The 17,322-nt window shown below is 43.8% G+C and overlaps 1 long non-coding RNA gene across 2 annotated transcripts; it reads right to left on the bottom strand.

Annotated features, from left to right (window-relative positions):
- Positions 1-3,327: 3,327 nt before the first annotated feature.
- On the bottom strand, positions 3,328-17,296 carry LOC308471675. 2 transcript variants are annotated; one of them, XR_013983063.1, is made up of 3 exons: positions 17,009-17,290; positions 14,935-15,018; positions 3,328-3,760 (listed from the first exon to the last, which is right to left on the bottom strand). It is a non-coding gene; the product is annotated as an uncharacterized lncRNA (long non-coding RNA). The 2 variants fall into 2 exon arrangements; XR_013983062.1 differs by lacking the exon at positions 3,328-3,760 and adding an exon at positions 9,504-11,441 and having other exon boundaries at positions 17,009-17,296.
- Between the last annotated feature and the right edge of the window lie 26 nt (positions 17,297-17,322).

The raw sequence follows: 17,322 nt of genomic DNA, 5'->3' as shown, positions 1-17,322 counted from the left end.
GCTTTCACCTCGTTCTCTACCTTCTACTTTAATGTGTTCCTAACATCCTCTTATGTCTTCCATAGCTGTGCTCCCATGGCATCTTTGAGACCTTGCCCACTCTGTAGCCAACGGTTGCTGTCCAATGACATTGTCTTTAGGTGATAGCTGCCACAATCAGGCTGGCCTGCTTCTTCCTTGCTGTATACTAGTGAGGATATCTTGATGCCAATCGAGTGAACTGCATTCTATAGAAATGAGTGCAATGTAGGCCACCAACTGTCTGAACTTTCACTATGCTAACACCTGCAAATATGGTTTCCATTTTTATCCACAACATTTTTAAATGAGCTTCCCTGTAATCTTAAGATCAGCTGATACAGCCCTTCAACTTATTTGCAGACCCTTGTTGGTCTGCACTAGAAATAAGACCTTCTCAATTTCCACCACACTGCTTGGAAAAGCTTTCTGTCCGAGCAAGGCTCTCCTCATCCAATATCCTTATGTCTGTTAGGTTCCTCTTTTTGCTTTGCTTTTGGTTTCATTGTGAATTTGTTGTGTTGTCTTGAGTCTATTCAGAAATCTGGTTTTTAAACCACCCTGAAAACCAGTGTGTGAATGTTGGTATCCAAAGTTTGTCAATTAATTAGATTAAAGAGATTTTTTTCTTCTCATATAACCCAAGTATCATTCAGTCTCTTCCACCCACAGAAAAGTTCCAAAGGATACGTGGCTGCATCTGGTTTTCGCAATGTTACTTTGCACAACTGCTTCAGAAGCACACAATCTGCAATAAATTATCCAAAGATGCAGCATACGTGCGTATTATCTTCCTATGACTTACCTCAGTAAAACTGTACAAATACTTGATAAAAGAACTGCTGGAATTCACAAAATTAAAATCATAGCACACATACCAGCTTAGCCACATTACCGGTTTTAATCAGAACACCCATGTGCACAAAAATGATAACGTACTTAAAGCGTATTCATATTTAACTACCAGGTTCAGGGAGAAAAAGGGGGTTCTTGTGGTCAAAGAGAAAGGTTTAGCAGCAGAGCACACAGAGCCTTACAAGCAATGCATGCCAAAGTTTTCAAATAAAACCTACTGAGAGAATGTAGAGGAAATATATGAGTCAGTTTTTTCTCAACTACTCAAAACGCTTTCCAGCTGGGCATTACAGGCATCTTCCATCTGCTTCAAAGATTTTGGGTCATGTGATTTGGCAGACTGTGGATCTCTCCCCGCCTCCCCCCCCAACCCACCCACACTTTCCACTTTTTGTAAAGACGATGGACTGTTATTACACCCTTGGATGCAACTTCTTCAGGCAAGCATTCTCTTCAATTTACAGTATCATGTACTGCTCAAAAGATAAGCAAGAAGGGTAATCTTGTCACATGAAGGGAAGCAGCTGAGCTGGAGGTCTTTTCTTACTAAGCTCGGAAAGGCACAGTTTACACATTAGCAATGCTAAAGTGTTCTATGAATGCCAGGACAGGATTTGGAATCAGATGAGAGGATGGGACTTCCTCCTCAATCCCTCATTTACTGCCCCGACCCCAATCTTAGTCTTTATCCCAGGTTTATTTCCATCTGCCCCCCATCAAAAATGTATATCCCACCTTTCTCCTATTTATAGAGCCAAAAGCAAAAGGACATGCGATGCTGGAAAAATGAAAGTGTGTTTGTGTCCTTCTTAAACTGACAATTTTTTTCACTCCAAATTACCCTGTAAGTGCTTTCTGGTGATGTGAGTGTTTTATGAGGGTTCAGAGCTCAGTGGGGCTTGATCTCTGCAAAAGGACATATGATTGCAGCAAAGAAAAATTTATTCCCTACACGCACACACTTTTTTCAGACATCTCTTTGATCTTATTGACACATGGATCATATTATTCCCTTTTCATATATAGATGGCTTTCAAGTTTTTAAAAAAACCTCAATTACTTTGGTTGTCTTCCATACGCTATCTATCATTTTTAAATATTAAGATAAAGGTAAAGCTCCCATTGCTCGGTCCCAGCTCCTGCCAACCTAGCAGTTTGAAAGCACGCCAGTGCAAGTAAATAAATAGGTACTGCTGCGGCGGGAAGGTAAACGACGTTTCCGTGTGCTCTGGTTCCCATCACGGTGTTCTGTTGTGGCAGAAGTGGTTTAGTCATACTGGCCACATGATCTGGAAAGCTGTCTGTGGACAAACACTGGCTCCCTCGGCCTGAAAGCAAGATGAGCACCATAACCCCATAGTCATCTTTGACGGGACTTAACCGTCCAGGGGTCCTTTACCTTTTCAATATTAAGATGGTTTGTTAAGAAATGATCTCCCAGCTTTCAGAAGGCTCCTAGTTGGCTTTGTATCATTTATGTTTATTGTGATTAAATGTGAGGTGCATCTCTATTGCATACACAGTTTGCAAATGAATTGCTCTGGAAACATTAGATTTAAATAGTAAACAGGAAATGGAGTCTGTCATTTGCACAGCAATGGTGGTGGACAATCATTCTTATTCCAGGGTGACTTAATGTAGCCCCACAAAAAAATAGGTAAACTGATAGAGTGTTTTGAGCAATGGAGGCTGGTTCATAAGGGCAAATGGGGCTCTACTCCACCAACCTCAGTCTGCCAGTCAGGGCTGGTTCTGCCTGTCACTACCTGTGGTTCAGCTTACTATTGGCCTCCCTGACTTCTGCTCCACCAGTTCCAATGGGCACCAGCCACAACTGATTTTGAGAAAAACCTGGGTAATACAAGACAAATTATACACACTCCTAACTATCACTGGGACGCAGGTGGTGCTGTGAGTTAAACCACAGAGCCTAGGACTTGCTGATCAGAAGGTCGGCGGTTCAAATCCCCGCGATGGGGTGAGCTCCTGTTCCTCGGTCCCTGCTCCTGCCAACCTAGCAGTTCGAAAGCACCTCAAAGTGCAAGTAGATAAATAGGTACTGCTCCGGCAGGAAGGTAAACGGCGTTTCCGTGCGCTGCTCTGGTTCGCCAGAAGCGGCTTAGTCATGCTGGCCACATAACCCAGAATCTGTACGCCGGCTCCCTCAGCCAGTAAAGCGAGATGAGCGCTGCAACCCCAGAGTCGGTCACGATTGGACCTAATGGTCAGGGGTCCCTTTACCTTTAACTATCACTAGCTCCTACCTGTTGATTCCCTTTGTCAGCCCCAGGCCATCAGATTATTTTGAGGAAACTAAGTTGTTAGTGAACTGCACCATAGCTGTCAATGTTTCCCTTTTTTTAAGGGAAATTCCCTTATTCCAATTAGGATTCCTCGCAAGAAAAGGGAAAAGTTGACAGCTATGAACTGCACTGAAGGAGTGTGACTCTAATATTTGAGGAGTGTCAATTGTGGACCCTTGGGTATTTAATGATGTTCACCTATTGCACTGTGTGTGGATTCTGATGTGGCCTCTTAAGAGAAAATAGTTTCCATTTGTCCTGGTTCACTTTTCTTCTTGTTGTTGGTAGTTATAATATTTTCCAGGCAGACTCATAAATGGTTCGGCCTGGTTTCAATACAGGTCTCAAAGTCTTTATATTAACAATAGGGTTGGCATCCATTTGCTTCAGGAGTGCGCCTTTGGGGATGAAGTTAAACCACTGGAGATTTACAGTGCCTGCTGTGGCTGTAGAGACCGATACAGGAGAGACATGTTTTGTTGCAGCTGGGGCAGATGAAGGCGTCTGGTTGTGCTGCTGTAGATGCACCATGGCGTTTCTTCTCTTTGCACTCCTCTCAGCAGTCATTTCTCCTCTGGTCACTGCTATGGATTAAACAGCAACAACAAATTAATATACCACTTACTTTCTCACTTGCCTTTCTGGTACTCAGCTGCAGTACTTCAAGAACAAATTCGAAGGAATCTTTAAGGAACAGTGAAAATGCCAGTGTGTGCTGCCTTATTTACAATCCTAGCTACGTTCTGTGTGATAATTCTTATCCCAACCCTGAGGCCTGAAACACTTGGCCTTTCATGGTTGAAAGGTTTTTCATTGGATGGATAGCACAAGGCTGTAATAAAGAATGAAAGAAATTTAATGTTGAGAAAATGTGCATAAAACTTGATGACTAATGGTTTCATCCAATCATGTAGGAGGCTGCAGCCTTGGCGGTATTAATGAGGGTACCACATAGTTTCCGTTAGAGTTTCCAGATTACTGTGATTACATTCTGGCACAGTAGCTTTCTTGAAGCAGTAAAGCAGGCATAGGCAAACTCGGCCCTCCAGACGTTTTGGGACTACAACTCCCATCATCCCTAGCTAACAGGACCAGTAGTCAGGGATGATGGGAGTTGTAGTCTCAAAAACATCTGGAGGGCCGAGTTTGCCTATGCCTGCAGTAAAGTCTTATTAACCCTAACCCTAACCCTAACCCTAACCGGTCTTATTCAACATCTTTATCAACGACTTGGATGATGGACTCAAGGGCATCCTGATCAAATTTGCAGATGACACCAAATTGGGAGGGGTGGCTAACACCCCAGAGGACAGGATCACACTTCAAAACGACCTTGACAGATTAGAGAACTGGGCCAAAACAAACAAGATGAATTTTAACAGGGAGAAATGTAAAGTATTGCACTTGGGCAAAAAAATGAGAGGCACAAATACAAGATGGGGGACACCTGGCTTGAGAGCAGTACATGTGAAAAGGATCTAGGAGTCTTGGTTGACCACAAACTTGACATGAGCCAACAGTGTGACGCGGCAGCTAAAAAAGCCAATGCAATTCTGGGCTGCATCAATAGGAGTATAGCATCTAGATCAAGGGAAGTAATAGTGCCACTGTATTCTGCTCTGGTCAGACCTCACCTGGAGTACTCTGTCCAGTTCTGGGCACCACAGTTCAAGAAGGACACTGACAAACTGGAACGTGCCCAGAGGAGGGCAACCAAAATGGTCAAAGGCCTGGAAACGATGCCTTATGAGGAACGGCTAAGGGAGCTGGGCATGTTTAGCCTGGAGAAGAGGAGGTTAAGGGGTGATATGATAGCCATGTTCAAATATATAAAAGGATGTCACATAGAGGAGGGAGAAAGGTTGTTTTCTGCTGCTCCAGAGAAGCGGACACGGAGCAATGGATCCAAACTACAAGAAAGAAGATTCCACCTAAACATTAGGAAGAACTTCCTGACAGTAAGAGCTGTTCGAAAGTGGAATTTGCTGCCAAGGAGTGTGGTGGAGTCTCCTTCTTTGGAGGTCTTTAAGCAGAGGCTTGACAACCATATGTCAGGAGTGCTCTGATGGTGTTTCCTGCTTGGCAGGGGGTTGGACTCGATGGCCCTTGTGGTCTCTTCCAACTCTATGATTCTATGATTCTATGATTCTATGATTCTAAGTCCAGAGAAAAACTCCGTGCAAGACAGCTCTGATTAAGATCCCTTTTTATTGGGATCCAAATTTAGATTCATATACAAGCGGGGGCAGGAAGCAGCTCATAAGTTTTTACTTTAAGCCATTTATGATGCATTATACCTGTGCACAGAAAGATTTTACAAACAAAAATATGTTTTGTGTTTTTCTGGACCATCTTAGTTTGCAATCTACATATGAAGCAAAAATCATGCAGTGCTAAGTGCCACCCTGCTCTGCCGCTGGCACCACCACTGTGCCACCCGCAGCTGCTGGCACCACACGCCTCTGCCAGCACTGCCACCAGAGAAGCGGTGCCAGTATTGACAGCGGTTTCCAGCCAAGATCTCATGAGATCGCATCGGAAATCAGCTCCGATGCTGGCACTGCTTCTCCGCCGATGCCAGAGACAAAGGGGCGCCCATGGAGGGACCACTTCAGGGGCTTCCGCCACCTGTGGCAGATGCTTCACCCTGCTTCCTGGTTGGGCTGGTCCTGCATAAGCACTAGTAACCCAGCCAGATGGGCGGGGTGTAAATAATAAATTATTATTATTATTATTATTATTATTATTATTAGAGATACAACGTCAAGACACTAAAGCTTATGCACATTTCTCTAGTCTTCTGTGTTTGAGCACAGCTGTGTCTGAGACAGTTTCAGTCCATGCAGGTCCTTGTCAACACACACAGGCGTGGCCTAGTTTATACATCTGGCTGCAAGTGGTGCTGTAATAATGTGCTGGTGACGTGCAAGCCTGTAGTTTGAGCTGGGCCCTCAAGTGGAGGCCTGCCTATTGACAGGGGGAAGCACCCAAATTGGGCATCTATGTAATTAGGTGCTCGCATGGAAAATTCGGTTCATATTCCAGATCCATCTGCATGATGGATGGAAGGGGCTTCTGCCATTTCTCTACCACACCACTGCAGCGCTGCAACCCTTCACCCAAGCCCACCACTTAGAGCAAGAGGGGACTTGAATTCAAATCACCAATCCCTCTCAGCCCACCTGGCTTCCTCTCCCCCGCCCCCCTTTGCTTTATAGGGTTTCCACCTCTGGGTTCCCAGCTGCCACCATATAGGCACAACTGTCTCTGACTAATTTTTGTCACATCCTTGATAGCTTGACCAAATATGAGACATACCGTATTTTTCTGTGTATAACACACCCCTGTGTATAAGACTATTCAGGGGGACTCAAAAATAGTTGTTGAGCTTTTTGGGGGAAAAGTTGCCCACAGTTGTTGAGCTTTTTGGGGGGATGCCAAAAAAGGCTCACCCGACTGGCCAACGCTTCCGATCGAACGCAACACAGAAGCCTCCATTTCCTCTTTCTGCTCACCACAAGCAGCTGCTAATCACCTGTCCAATTGCTGCAGCAGCGCCCAATGGACAGCAGCCATTGACACAGCCTCCAATCTCCCGCTCATCACAAGCAGCCGCCAATCACCCGCCCAATTACTGCAGCACTGACCAATCGACAGCAGCCATTGACGCAGTCACCAATCTCCCACACTAACGCCAGTGACAATTGACTGCTCGTGGCAGGAAGCAATACACCCTTTGCCACTACCCGTGTATAAGACGCCCCCAATTTTTAACCAGTTTTATCATTAAAAAAACCCTCATATTATACACGGAAAAGTACAGTAGTTTGAATGAACAAACCTTTTTTGTAATCTAACAGCTGAATGTAACACGTTCTTATGCGGTTTGTTTTCAAAAACAGTGTTTGGATTTTTTTGTATTTCATGACATGCGTTCATAACTCTATTCCTAATACAAATTTAAATCCTAATCTTGTCCTATTCCCTGCTTCTCGGCAGCCACACCAGCCCCCTGCCCCCGTCTCCTCCCTCCTGAAATCCAACTCTCCCCTTTCCTCTCGCACCCCTCTTCTAACTGTCACACTCCACCCTCAGCAAATCAACACACGACACACTCCTTCATTCCACCCCCTCTCCCCCACTTGCTCTCACTCCTTACCTTACACCTTATAAATATCTCCTTACCTACATAACATTTTATCATATATCTCTTAGCATGCAAATCTATACAAGTCAGATATCATGAGCGACGCCACACTGCCCTTATCTGAATGTTCGAAGTGGGGCAAGTCTTGTGAGACACATGACATGCTTTCTTTAAGACAATTCTGTTTGGGTTCCTTTTGTAAAGCAGATTTTACACCCTCCCATCAGATGTCAAGGAAATAAACAACTATCTGACTCTTAGAAGACATCTGAAGGCAGCCCTGTTTAGGGAAGTTTTTAATGTTTGATGATTTATTGTATTTTTAATATTTTATTGGAAGCCACCCAGAGTGGCTGGGGAAACCCAGCCAGATGGGCGGGTTATAAATATTATTATTACTACTGCTGCTGCCGCCACCGCCACCGCTGCTCCAGTGGTGCCTTGGTTTAAGAACAGCTTAGTTTATTAACTCCATTCTGAAGGAAATCAGCCCTGAGTGCTCACTGGAAGGACAGATCCTGAAGCTGAGGCTCCAATACTTTGGCCACCTCATGAGAAGAGAAGACTCCCTGGAAAAGACCCTGATGTTGGAAAAGATGGAGGGCACAAGGAGAAGGGGACGACAGAGGACGAGATGGTTGGACAGTGTTCTCGAAGCTACAAACATGAGTCTGACCAAACTGCGGGAGGCAGTGGAAGACAGGAGTGCCTGGCGTGCTCTGGTCCATGGGGTCACGAAGACTCGGACACGACTAAACGACTAAACAACAACAAAAGTTTATGAACAACTTGGATTAAGAACTCTGCAAACCCGGAAGTAGGTGTTTTGGTTTGTGAACTTTGCCTTGGAATAAGAACATGTTTCGCTTCCTGTTGATTGTGTTCCATTTGTAAATTGAGTCCCCCACTGCTATGGGAAAGCAGGGCTTGGTTTTAAAATGCTCTGGTTTAAGAACGGACTTCTGGAACAGATTAAGTTCGTAAACCAAGGTACCACTGTACTTCACTATATATAGAAGCATTTGCCATCACTTCATTCTTGACTCAAAAAGTGTTTTGTCTGGGTGCAGCCGTGGTTGGAAAGTTTAGGTTTGATTGCTATCATATAACCCCTTTAACCATGTATACATAGGATTAACAAATATAATTCCAACAAGCTCTTAAATTAAGAATCAAGAACTTTGCATGAAGGGTTTTAATAGGCCTTGAGTGCTGCTCTTACGGTCTGCCAATCTCATTTTATCTTCACTCAGCATCTAAAAATGCACTTAACCCACGCTCATTTTTCAGTGCTGTATGTAGGAAGTTTTCAACAATGTTGTAAGGTTTTGATTACCTGACAAAGCCAACAGTCGCATGAGTAATAAGAGAGTGGCTTATTAGCGGGCAGTGAACGTGCTCAAAAATTTCCTCAACACAGAACTCTGAATTGAACCTTTCCAGTTTAATACTGAAGGAGCCTTGTTGCAAATAGAAGGAAACTCCCCAGAGAAATATACTGGATGAATGACACCAGGGCATTATTCACAACGTAATTTTTCCTAGTTTATATAGAGAGACTCCCCCATCAATATGGTCTTTATGGGTGCTATCAGCACAAAATATGAAATTTTTAACCATTTCCTGGCCTTGGAACAGGAAATATTAAGGAATTCATAGGACTCATCTGTTTAATTAACATGTGTTGTGCCAATAACCATCAATCACTTCCTGCATGCTGGGCATGGCAGCATTATTAACAGGATACTGTTTTTTCTCTCTCTCCCATTTCCCCAGTTAAGTCTGTTTAGTTGGCTATCTCTCAGTTCAACCTGATGTTCAAAATGTTATAAATAATTTTTATCCTGGTATAAAATTTGTCTTAATTTATTCTTTTCCTCTTTGGAGAGGGCAGATTTTCCAGCCTGTTATTGTATTCTGGCATTTCTATGGGGGAAGATAGATACAGACACGCATTGTGCTGAATCGCTGGTGAAAACTAAGTTTGACTAATTACAAAAAAAGAAGATCTACTCCCTAAATTCCAACCATAATTAATTTATAATTCCAAATTATTATTAACTGTACCTGATGCCCTTCATGCAGCTATAGAGCATGGCAGGATTTTATCAGCCTCCGGCTCATCATAGGACTTTTCTACTGCAGTATCCACAACTTCATGGAAGTCTCTGCCCTTGTTTGAAATATTGTATAAACATGAATTCCCCTTTACTCCCCTTTACTCTTTGTTGCCATTGTTAGGGAAGTGGTTAAATCCTCTATAATGCTTCTTCTTCCTTGTCTGCTAAGAAACTGGAGCTATGATTATTTACCTTGGATCCACACAAAGTGGTTTTAGGATAACACATAGAGAAGGCTATTCTTCCATTCTCTCACCAAAAAATCAGCTCTTATTCTGGAGGCAGTGCCATCAGGTACCACCATGGTTTACAGAGGTAGCAAGCAGGTGGGTGGGTGGGAAACTGGGCAGAGAGTACTAAGCAGAAGGAAACATTGGTCGATCACAGGATGCAAATGGATCACCTGGATTAAAAGCAGCCAGTCCAGCCTGATGGCCTGTTTCTTTTCACAAGGAGTTATGTTAGAGCATGTTGCAGAATGTGTTGAATTTGCCTTATGATTCAGCAGAATACAGCAAGACATAGTGACTGATGTGATAGCCCCAAATCAGCACTTCAGTATAGCTGTACCTACACAGGGATGCGGGTGGCGCTGTGGGTTAAACCACAGAGTCTAGGACTTGCTGATCAGAAGGTTGGCAGTTCGATTCCCCGCAACAGGGTGAGCTCCCGTTGCTCTGTCCCTGCTCCTGCCAACCTAGCAGTTTGAAAGCACGTCAAAGTGCAAGTAGATAAACAGGTACCGCTCCAGCGGGAAGGTAAACGGCGTTTCCGTGCGTTGCTCTGGTTCTCCAGAAGCGGCTTAGTCATGCTGGCTTAGTCATACGCCGGCTCCTTCGGCCAATAAAGCGAGATGAGCGCCACTACCTCAGAATCAGCCACGCCTGGACCTAATGGTCAGGGGTCCCTTTACCTTTACCCTTACACAGCAGCTCTGGTGCCCAACACCCTTCAGGTATGCCCTGCCAAATCAAGTGACTCAGCGGTCCACTCATGGAAATGGGCATGCCTGAACTAGAGGGAAGCATTTGCTGGCCTTGCCTACTTTCACATTCACCAGTCCTATGACCTGTACATTCTTGGAAATTTGGATTCGTCCCCTGAAAACATAGTTCTCCAGATACCTATAGAATTTAACAACTGACTATTCGCCCCCCTCCTCCACCTACCCACCCTGTGTCTCTCATGAGCACACGGCAAATGAAAGCACCCATAGTTTCCCGCTGCAAAGACGCCACACGTTTCTGTTTCCAACGCTTCCGTGTTCTGTCAAACAAAATCTGGATGCCTGGCGGATTTGCAGTTGGTCCCGAGGGAGGAGAAATCAAAGTGGGAGAGGGAGCAATGGAGCCCTGACAAGCGCTGTGTTGCTCGCTTGACTTGCTTTTAAAGGCACTTTTGTGATGCAGATCACAGCAGAGCAGTTATTCAAGTACCACCAGAGATGGATATGAGCCATGATTTTCAGAGCATGGAGGAGGAGGGGGAAAACAAAGGCAAAAATGTGGGGGACGATGACAAAAAGCCTCTTCCCCTTCCTTCTACCTTGCTTTGAAATTAATGGGAGTGCCACCACTTACTTCAATTCGGGGCAAGGCTCCCCCACATAAGATCTTGAAATGTATTTTGGTTCACTGAATGTTGCATTCAAAAAGCTACCGTATTTGATATGGCAGACAAGGCGAGAGAGAGAGAGAGGCAGCCGAGCTTCAGGAAGCCAGATGCCAAACAGCTCTTTCTTCTTACAGACTCTCTGGCCGTGTTACAGTCCTCCCCCGACCCATCCGCACTCATTCACTTTTCCTATCCACTGAGCACAAACAATTCTGCATCTGAGCCTAGCTGCATTCCTCTCCCTCGAATCCTCTAGCAGTTTCCACACAAAGGGAAATCTCCTACTGTAAATGGTTTTTAAAAGCGAACTTCCTGCCAAGCCTCGCAAGGGTGTTGATTTCTGTTTGGAGCCGATAAGTAGCTTTCCAGTCCTGAGGAGTGAAGCTATGGGAGGACAAAAACAGATCTGTATTAATCCTCATCCTCCCTGAGCTTTTAACCGTTTTCTATTTGTAATGAGTAATGGGTGTTCCTAGAATACAGAGAATGCTCTTTACTATCAGCTGGTTCGTATTCTGAGCTTTTAAACTGCAGCTGCTTTTCCTAGGAAGATGCATTTTGGACCTGCCTTGGGCTGGCCCTGCCAGTAGGCAGAATGAGGTGACCAACTCAGGCAGCTGATTTTGGTAGCTCCACCTCAGGCAGCAGAATGGCTTGGGCTCGACCTTCTTCAAAGGGCTTGTTAAAAGGAGTTCCAGACAATGAGACCTTAGCTTTGAACCTACCTTCACACTAAGGTACTCATAATAGACCTTGCTTTGAGGCTCGGTATCTTTAATCAGGGACACAGGTGGCGCTGTGGTCTAAACCACTGAGCCTCTTGGGCTTGCCAGTCAGACGGTCGGCGAGTCGAATCCCTGCGACGGGGTGAGCTCCCATTGCTCGGTCCCAGCTACTGCCAACCTAGCAGTTCGAAAGCATGCCAAAAAGTGCGAGTAGATAAATAGGTACCACTCCGGCAGGAAGGTAAATGGCGTTTCCGTGTGATGCTCTGGCTTCGCCAGAAGCGGCTTAGTCATGCTGGCCACATGACCGAGAAAAACTGTGTGCGGACAAACGCCAGCTCCCTCGGCCTGTAAAGCGAGTTGTCTGCGACTGGACTTAACTGTCAGGTGTCCTTTACCTTTACCTTTTTTATCTTTAATCAACTTCCTAATGTTGGAGATACAACAGTGGAGGATGCCCCAACTCTCTGGAGCCAATGTTTGGGTTTGGGGGAGCTGCAGGGGAGCAGAGAATCGGTAACAATAACCTCCCCTCTACTATTTGTGGAGCCATCCACTGGATCAGATGCCCTTCAGATGCACAAAGACTCCACCCTACATTTACACACTGCTTTGGAGTAAAGATTAGCTCCCAAAAGAAGTTCACCGTTAAAAGCCCACCATAAAAGTTCAGGGTGCTAGGGCAGAGACGGTGTATGGTCGCTGGCATCTGATAACGTAGTACAGATTCCCGCCTATTCCCTTCAGAGGGAGAGGACAGAAGGCACTGTAGACAGGGTTTGTATGTGAAAAATTGGGATTATATCCAGGCAGCAATAATTGTTTGAGCAAATGCCATTCTGACATCAAAGTATGCAAATAATAGTTAAATTAGATGCAAATTAAGTGCCCATCTTTTGGGATTCTGGCAACACTGGCAGTCCAATTTAATGTTTTGTTCTCAAGAGTGAGCGAGTGATTAGGCCTTCTGGAGGAAAAGCAACATAAAACATTCTGGTGCCAACTTTAATGATTCTAGCTATTCAACAGAACATGGGCCATCACAAGTGGAAATTCACGCATATATAAAAAAGAAACAACACAAATCCAGGTTTTATTTTTTAAAAGAATAATAATTGAATTCTCAGGAAAAATTCAACATAGAACTGTTGTATTTTAGTGCCATTGTGTTCCCAGGTAGAGCTCCACCCTAATCAGAAGGTAAGCATAATAATGTTCTGTGCTGAATGGTGACTAAAATGGGTGATTTATCCCTTCACCTCAGTTGCAACTCAGTGGGTCTTCATTTTCTAAGCAAAAAGCCTTCGCTGTGTTGCATCTGCTTCAGCTGCAGAGGTCAGAAAATATTCTCAAGCTCTGATTAATCTAATTGTGATGCAGTCAGGAGGCTTTTTTGGAGAGTAGATCTCTGATTAGACCCTGATTGGACTTCCTTCCCTGTGTTCAATTGCACAGCAGAGCTCAGCACTGTAAATCTGTGATTCATTCAACGGCTCAACCACTGAGCTCAGAAATCAATGCACTTCCAGGGGGGGAGAAATATGGATAGGAAGATGGCAAGAAGGGGGAGAAGGCAAGAAGATCAATGTTCTGCTTTCATATATTGTAAAATCGATATTACCGTGCTCATAAATTATAGTGGCTGATGTAGCAGCCCTAAGTCAACTTGAGCCCCAGCAGTCTTCCATTCTCCAGAACTACGAAGGTACATGAACAAGCCAGTTTAGCCTCTAGTTCAGAGCTTTCCAAACTATGTGTCACGACACATTAGTGTGTCAGCTACAATGTGTAGTAGGTGTGTCACACAAAACGCCCCCTGCGCTCCTCCTGGGACTGGAAAGGGTTAGTTTAACCTCCGGTTTGCTAGTAAAACTGAATTACTGTGTCGCGAAATGATCCATGTCCAAAAAGCGTGTCACCAACTTGAAAAGTTTGGAAAGCTTCGCTCTAGTTCCTTTTGGGCATTTCTTTAGTTAATAATAAAGGGACTCCCCCCCCCCCTCTACTTCTGAGGTAGAAGCTGCTTTGTGTAAACTTAGCAAGTGGAGTGCTCCTGTTCAGGGTTCCACCAACTTTGCCTCTTTTCAGGATACTCTATTCCATTCGCCTTCCTCCTCCCTAGTTTTCTGCCCCGCCTTCAGCCTGTGTTCTGTGACCACAAAGCATGCTCAGTCCAGGTTGTTCCATTTAGGGAATGCAGGTGGCCCACTGAAGTTTTTTCTCCTAACTCTCCCCCCACCCCCTGATTCTGCTGATACCTGCCTCTTGCTTCTCAGTAGTCCTGTCTTGGCTATATCACTGATTCACTACTAGAATACTGTATGTGACAATTAGTTGCCACGTTAAACAGGCACGACATGAATATCTCTTGTCCAAGAGTTAGCAGCAGTCCAAGTAAGCTGGACACAGGCATTTTCATAAGGCATTTTAAAACGCCGTGCTTTTGAACTGCTAGGTTGACAGGAGCAGGGACCGAGCAACAGGCGCTCATCCGTCACAGGGATTCGAACCGCTGACCTTCTGATCGGCAAGTCCTAGGCTCTGTGGTTTAACCCACAGCGCCACCTCTAAACACCAGCAGTGGAAACACACTGGAGTAAACCAGTAGTAAGCTGGTAATGCGTACACAGCCTAATAAAATAGGTTTTGCTGCAGCCAGACTATCTAGTAGGAAGTCTCTACTATATTTTCCCAACTTCTGATGTAAAATGAGAAACATTCATAGATGCTGTCTTAAAACACTGAAAGCAGACGTCTCATATCACCTATTTAAAGGATTAAATGTCAATATTTTTTAGAACTAATAGAGGCCGGAAGCCAAGCCTATGAAACATTACCTGGAATTTCATCATGAACAGATCTGAAGCCACAAACAGCCTAAACATTATATCAAAATACTTTTGAACAGGAGTCTCCAAAGAGCTGATAGCTCTCAAAATAAAATTCCACCCCCAATGTACCTTTGAGTCCCAGAGTTTTGATGCATGGTGCTAATGAACTGGTAAGGGGGAAAAACAACTTTGTTCCTATGAATATGAGGAATTTACGGGCAGAAAAGGTGCCGCCCTCCAACCAGAGTTTGTATCACCCTATCAACATTTAATACTTTTTTGTAAAAAAAAAATTAGTCCAACAATATGATATATGAATACCTGGCATGGTTTTAAATGAAGGCAGGTTCCTTTCACTCCTATAGCATTTCCTCCTGGTTCCGTATCTACTCCTTGAATTCTAGGCTAGTGAAGAAATAAACTGCATTAGATGTGCAAGTACATGTATCTGAAGGTTAACATAAATTTAGGGGTAGGCCATTTGCAGGGATAGCTGTTCCGGTTTGTTCTTCCCTGCAAATGGCTCTAAACTTTCTTTTTCCCATACATGCTTTTTTTTTCACAGAGCCTGTCTGGATAGGAAATGATCAAGGGGCAACATTTAAATCAGCCAATGTGGTACCCTTGAGATGCTGTTGGACTCCAACTTCCATGAAAACCAGCCAGCATGGCCAGAGGCCAGGTGTGCTGGAAGTTGTAGTTCAGCAACATCTGGAGGGCATAATGTTAACTACAGCTGTTTTATTGCCATGCAACCTATTATATCCAACATACTGTCATGAGTTTGTGGGTGCCAGACACTTCTAAATTCCTGGATCCAGTAAGTGTTAGAATTTAATCAAGGCTTGGGGTGTTAAAATGAATGCTAGACACTTCTAATCCCTGGATTTAGCAAGTATTAAGAGCTAATTAAGTCAGGCTAGCCTCCTGGGTGATGGGCTCTTAAGAGAATGAAGCATCAAACAGCTTGTGCAAGTTGGCAAATGGCTGGAGCCCCCATTGCTCAACAGATAAAGGCAGAATTTAGAGTAGAGAGGGGAAGGAGTTATATGACCGAGAAGCAAGGCAGCGAGCGGGAAAGTCAGAAAGGCAGAGAAATGGTAGATCTCAGCTTGAATCCAGGGCTGTGGCTATGGGAGAAACAAGACTCTTTAGGGTGTTGATGCTGTGAACCCCTCCATCATAGGCTCAGGTTGTATATATGTGTAAATAAACCATATATCCTAAAGACATCACAGTCTCCACTGTGCCTCAATTCCCAAGGAAACATGAACTCTGGGTAAGCGCCTGGAACCCCTTGAATCTCATGCTGCTTGGAGATTGGGGTAGTGTGAAACAACACTAAAATGTTTAGAAGAAACTGGTGGTTTGCCACTCTTTTTAAAGTGGGGAGGTATGTTAGAAGCCACCAATGTATACAAAAAGTAACCATCTTATGGTGATGGGTGGAGCTATAGCTCATATAACTTTGTTTCTTTAAGAAAGCTTTTGAGTTACACGGAGCTCTTTGTTCAGTTAGAACAGGTGGAAGAAAGGGGATTCTTCTATTTCTGGTAAGTTCCAGTCTCGTCTCCATTCAAGCTGGCTCATAGAAAATAATTTGTAGGTTCCATAGCTTCATTAAGTATTTTTAAAACCACTATTTTGAGACATTGCAACTTTTATTCTGTAATGTTATATTAATAGATTAATCATTTGATATACTAAATCATTTGATATACTATGATATACTAAAAAAAGGGGGGGGGCTTTGGAAATCAGTTGTCATCAATTTTAAATTATAGATGTCCAAACTGGTTTTCAATTAGCACAGCTATAATGGTGCTCTGTTGTAAATGGCTTCCTTGGTGCCAAATAATATGGCAATAATGGAGCAATTGAAGTTTTTACAATAGAACAGAGGAAAATATAGAGAAATGTGGCACCATCACATTACAGTAGCTGCACACAGTCAGCAGTTGATCCTCTGCATAATTATCATTAACTACATCTCTATTAAAAATGTCCAAGGTATAAATTCTAATTATTTGATGGCGGGTGTGGTTTGAAACGGCATCATGCTTGGGGCATTTAAAAATGCCTGTGTTGCCTATCCAGTGGTATAAACACCAAATTATAAAGAATATTTCAAATCAAATGTTGAATGCCAAATATGCGTCAAGTATACTTGTATTTGTCTGCCTGCAAGGAAAAAAACAACCTAAGAGGGCAGAACAACTTTGACCCAAAAAACAGTATGGAAATGATTACGCATGCCTCCTTCCTTGCTGGAACAGCAATAAGATTTACAGCCCCTGACAGTCATTGGTGCAGTTAGGTAATTTTAGATTCTGTGCTTTGCCTGCAATCATTCCACTCACCTGGAAGTAAACCCATTGAATTGAATAGAACTTACTTCTTACTAGAAAACGGTTAAGGGTTGTGCTGTTAACTGTTTTCCCCGGCCCACCTTCTTTAGATGTTACGGAGAAATCCTGTTCAATTGAATGGGTCTTGTATAATGCATAGTGACATTTGTCTTGTAATGTATTTGTCTGGTCCTTTAAAAATCAGTTTAACTGTCGCTTGGAGCCTTAACAGACTCATGCAAGGAAGGTTTGGTGTCAGAATTCTCAGTATAAAGAAGGGGGGAAAGGAGATTTTGATTGGTGGAGGGCAGTATAGAATTTTCAGTTAGACAGTGGGATTGGCTGGAGCTGAACTAGAGGG

This window comes from Podarcis pityusensis, assembly GCF_964106645.2.
Source record: "Podarcis pityusensis genome assembly, chromosome: 2".
NCBI lineage: Eukaryota > Metazoa > Chordata > Lepidosauria > Squamata > Lacertidae > Podarcis > Podarcis pityusensis.
The sequence above is the reverse complement of the archived record's forward strand: the minus strand, read 5'-3'. Positions and strand labels throughout refer to the sequence as shown.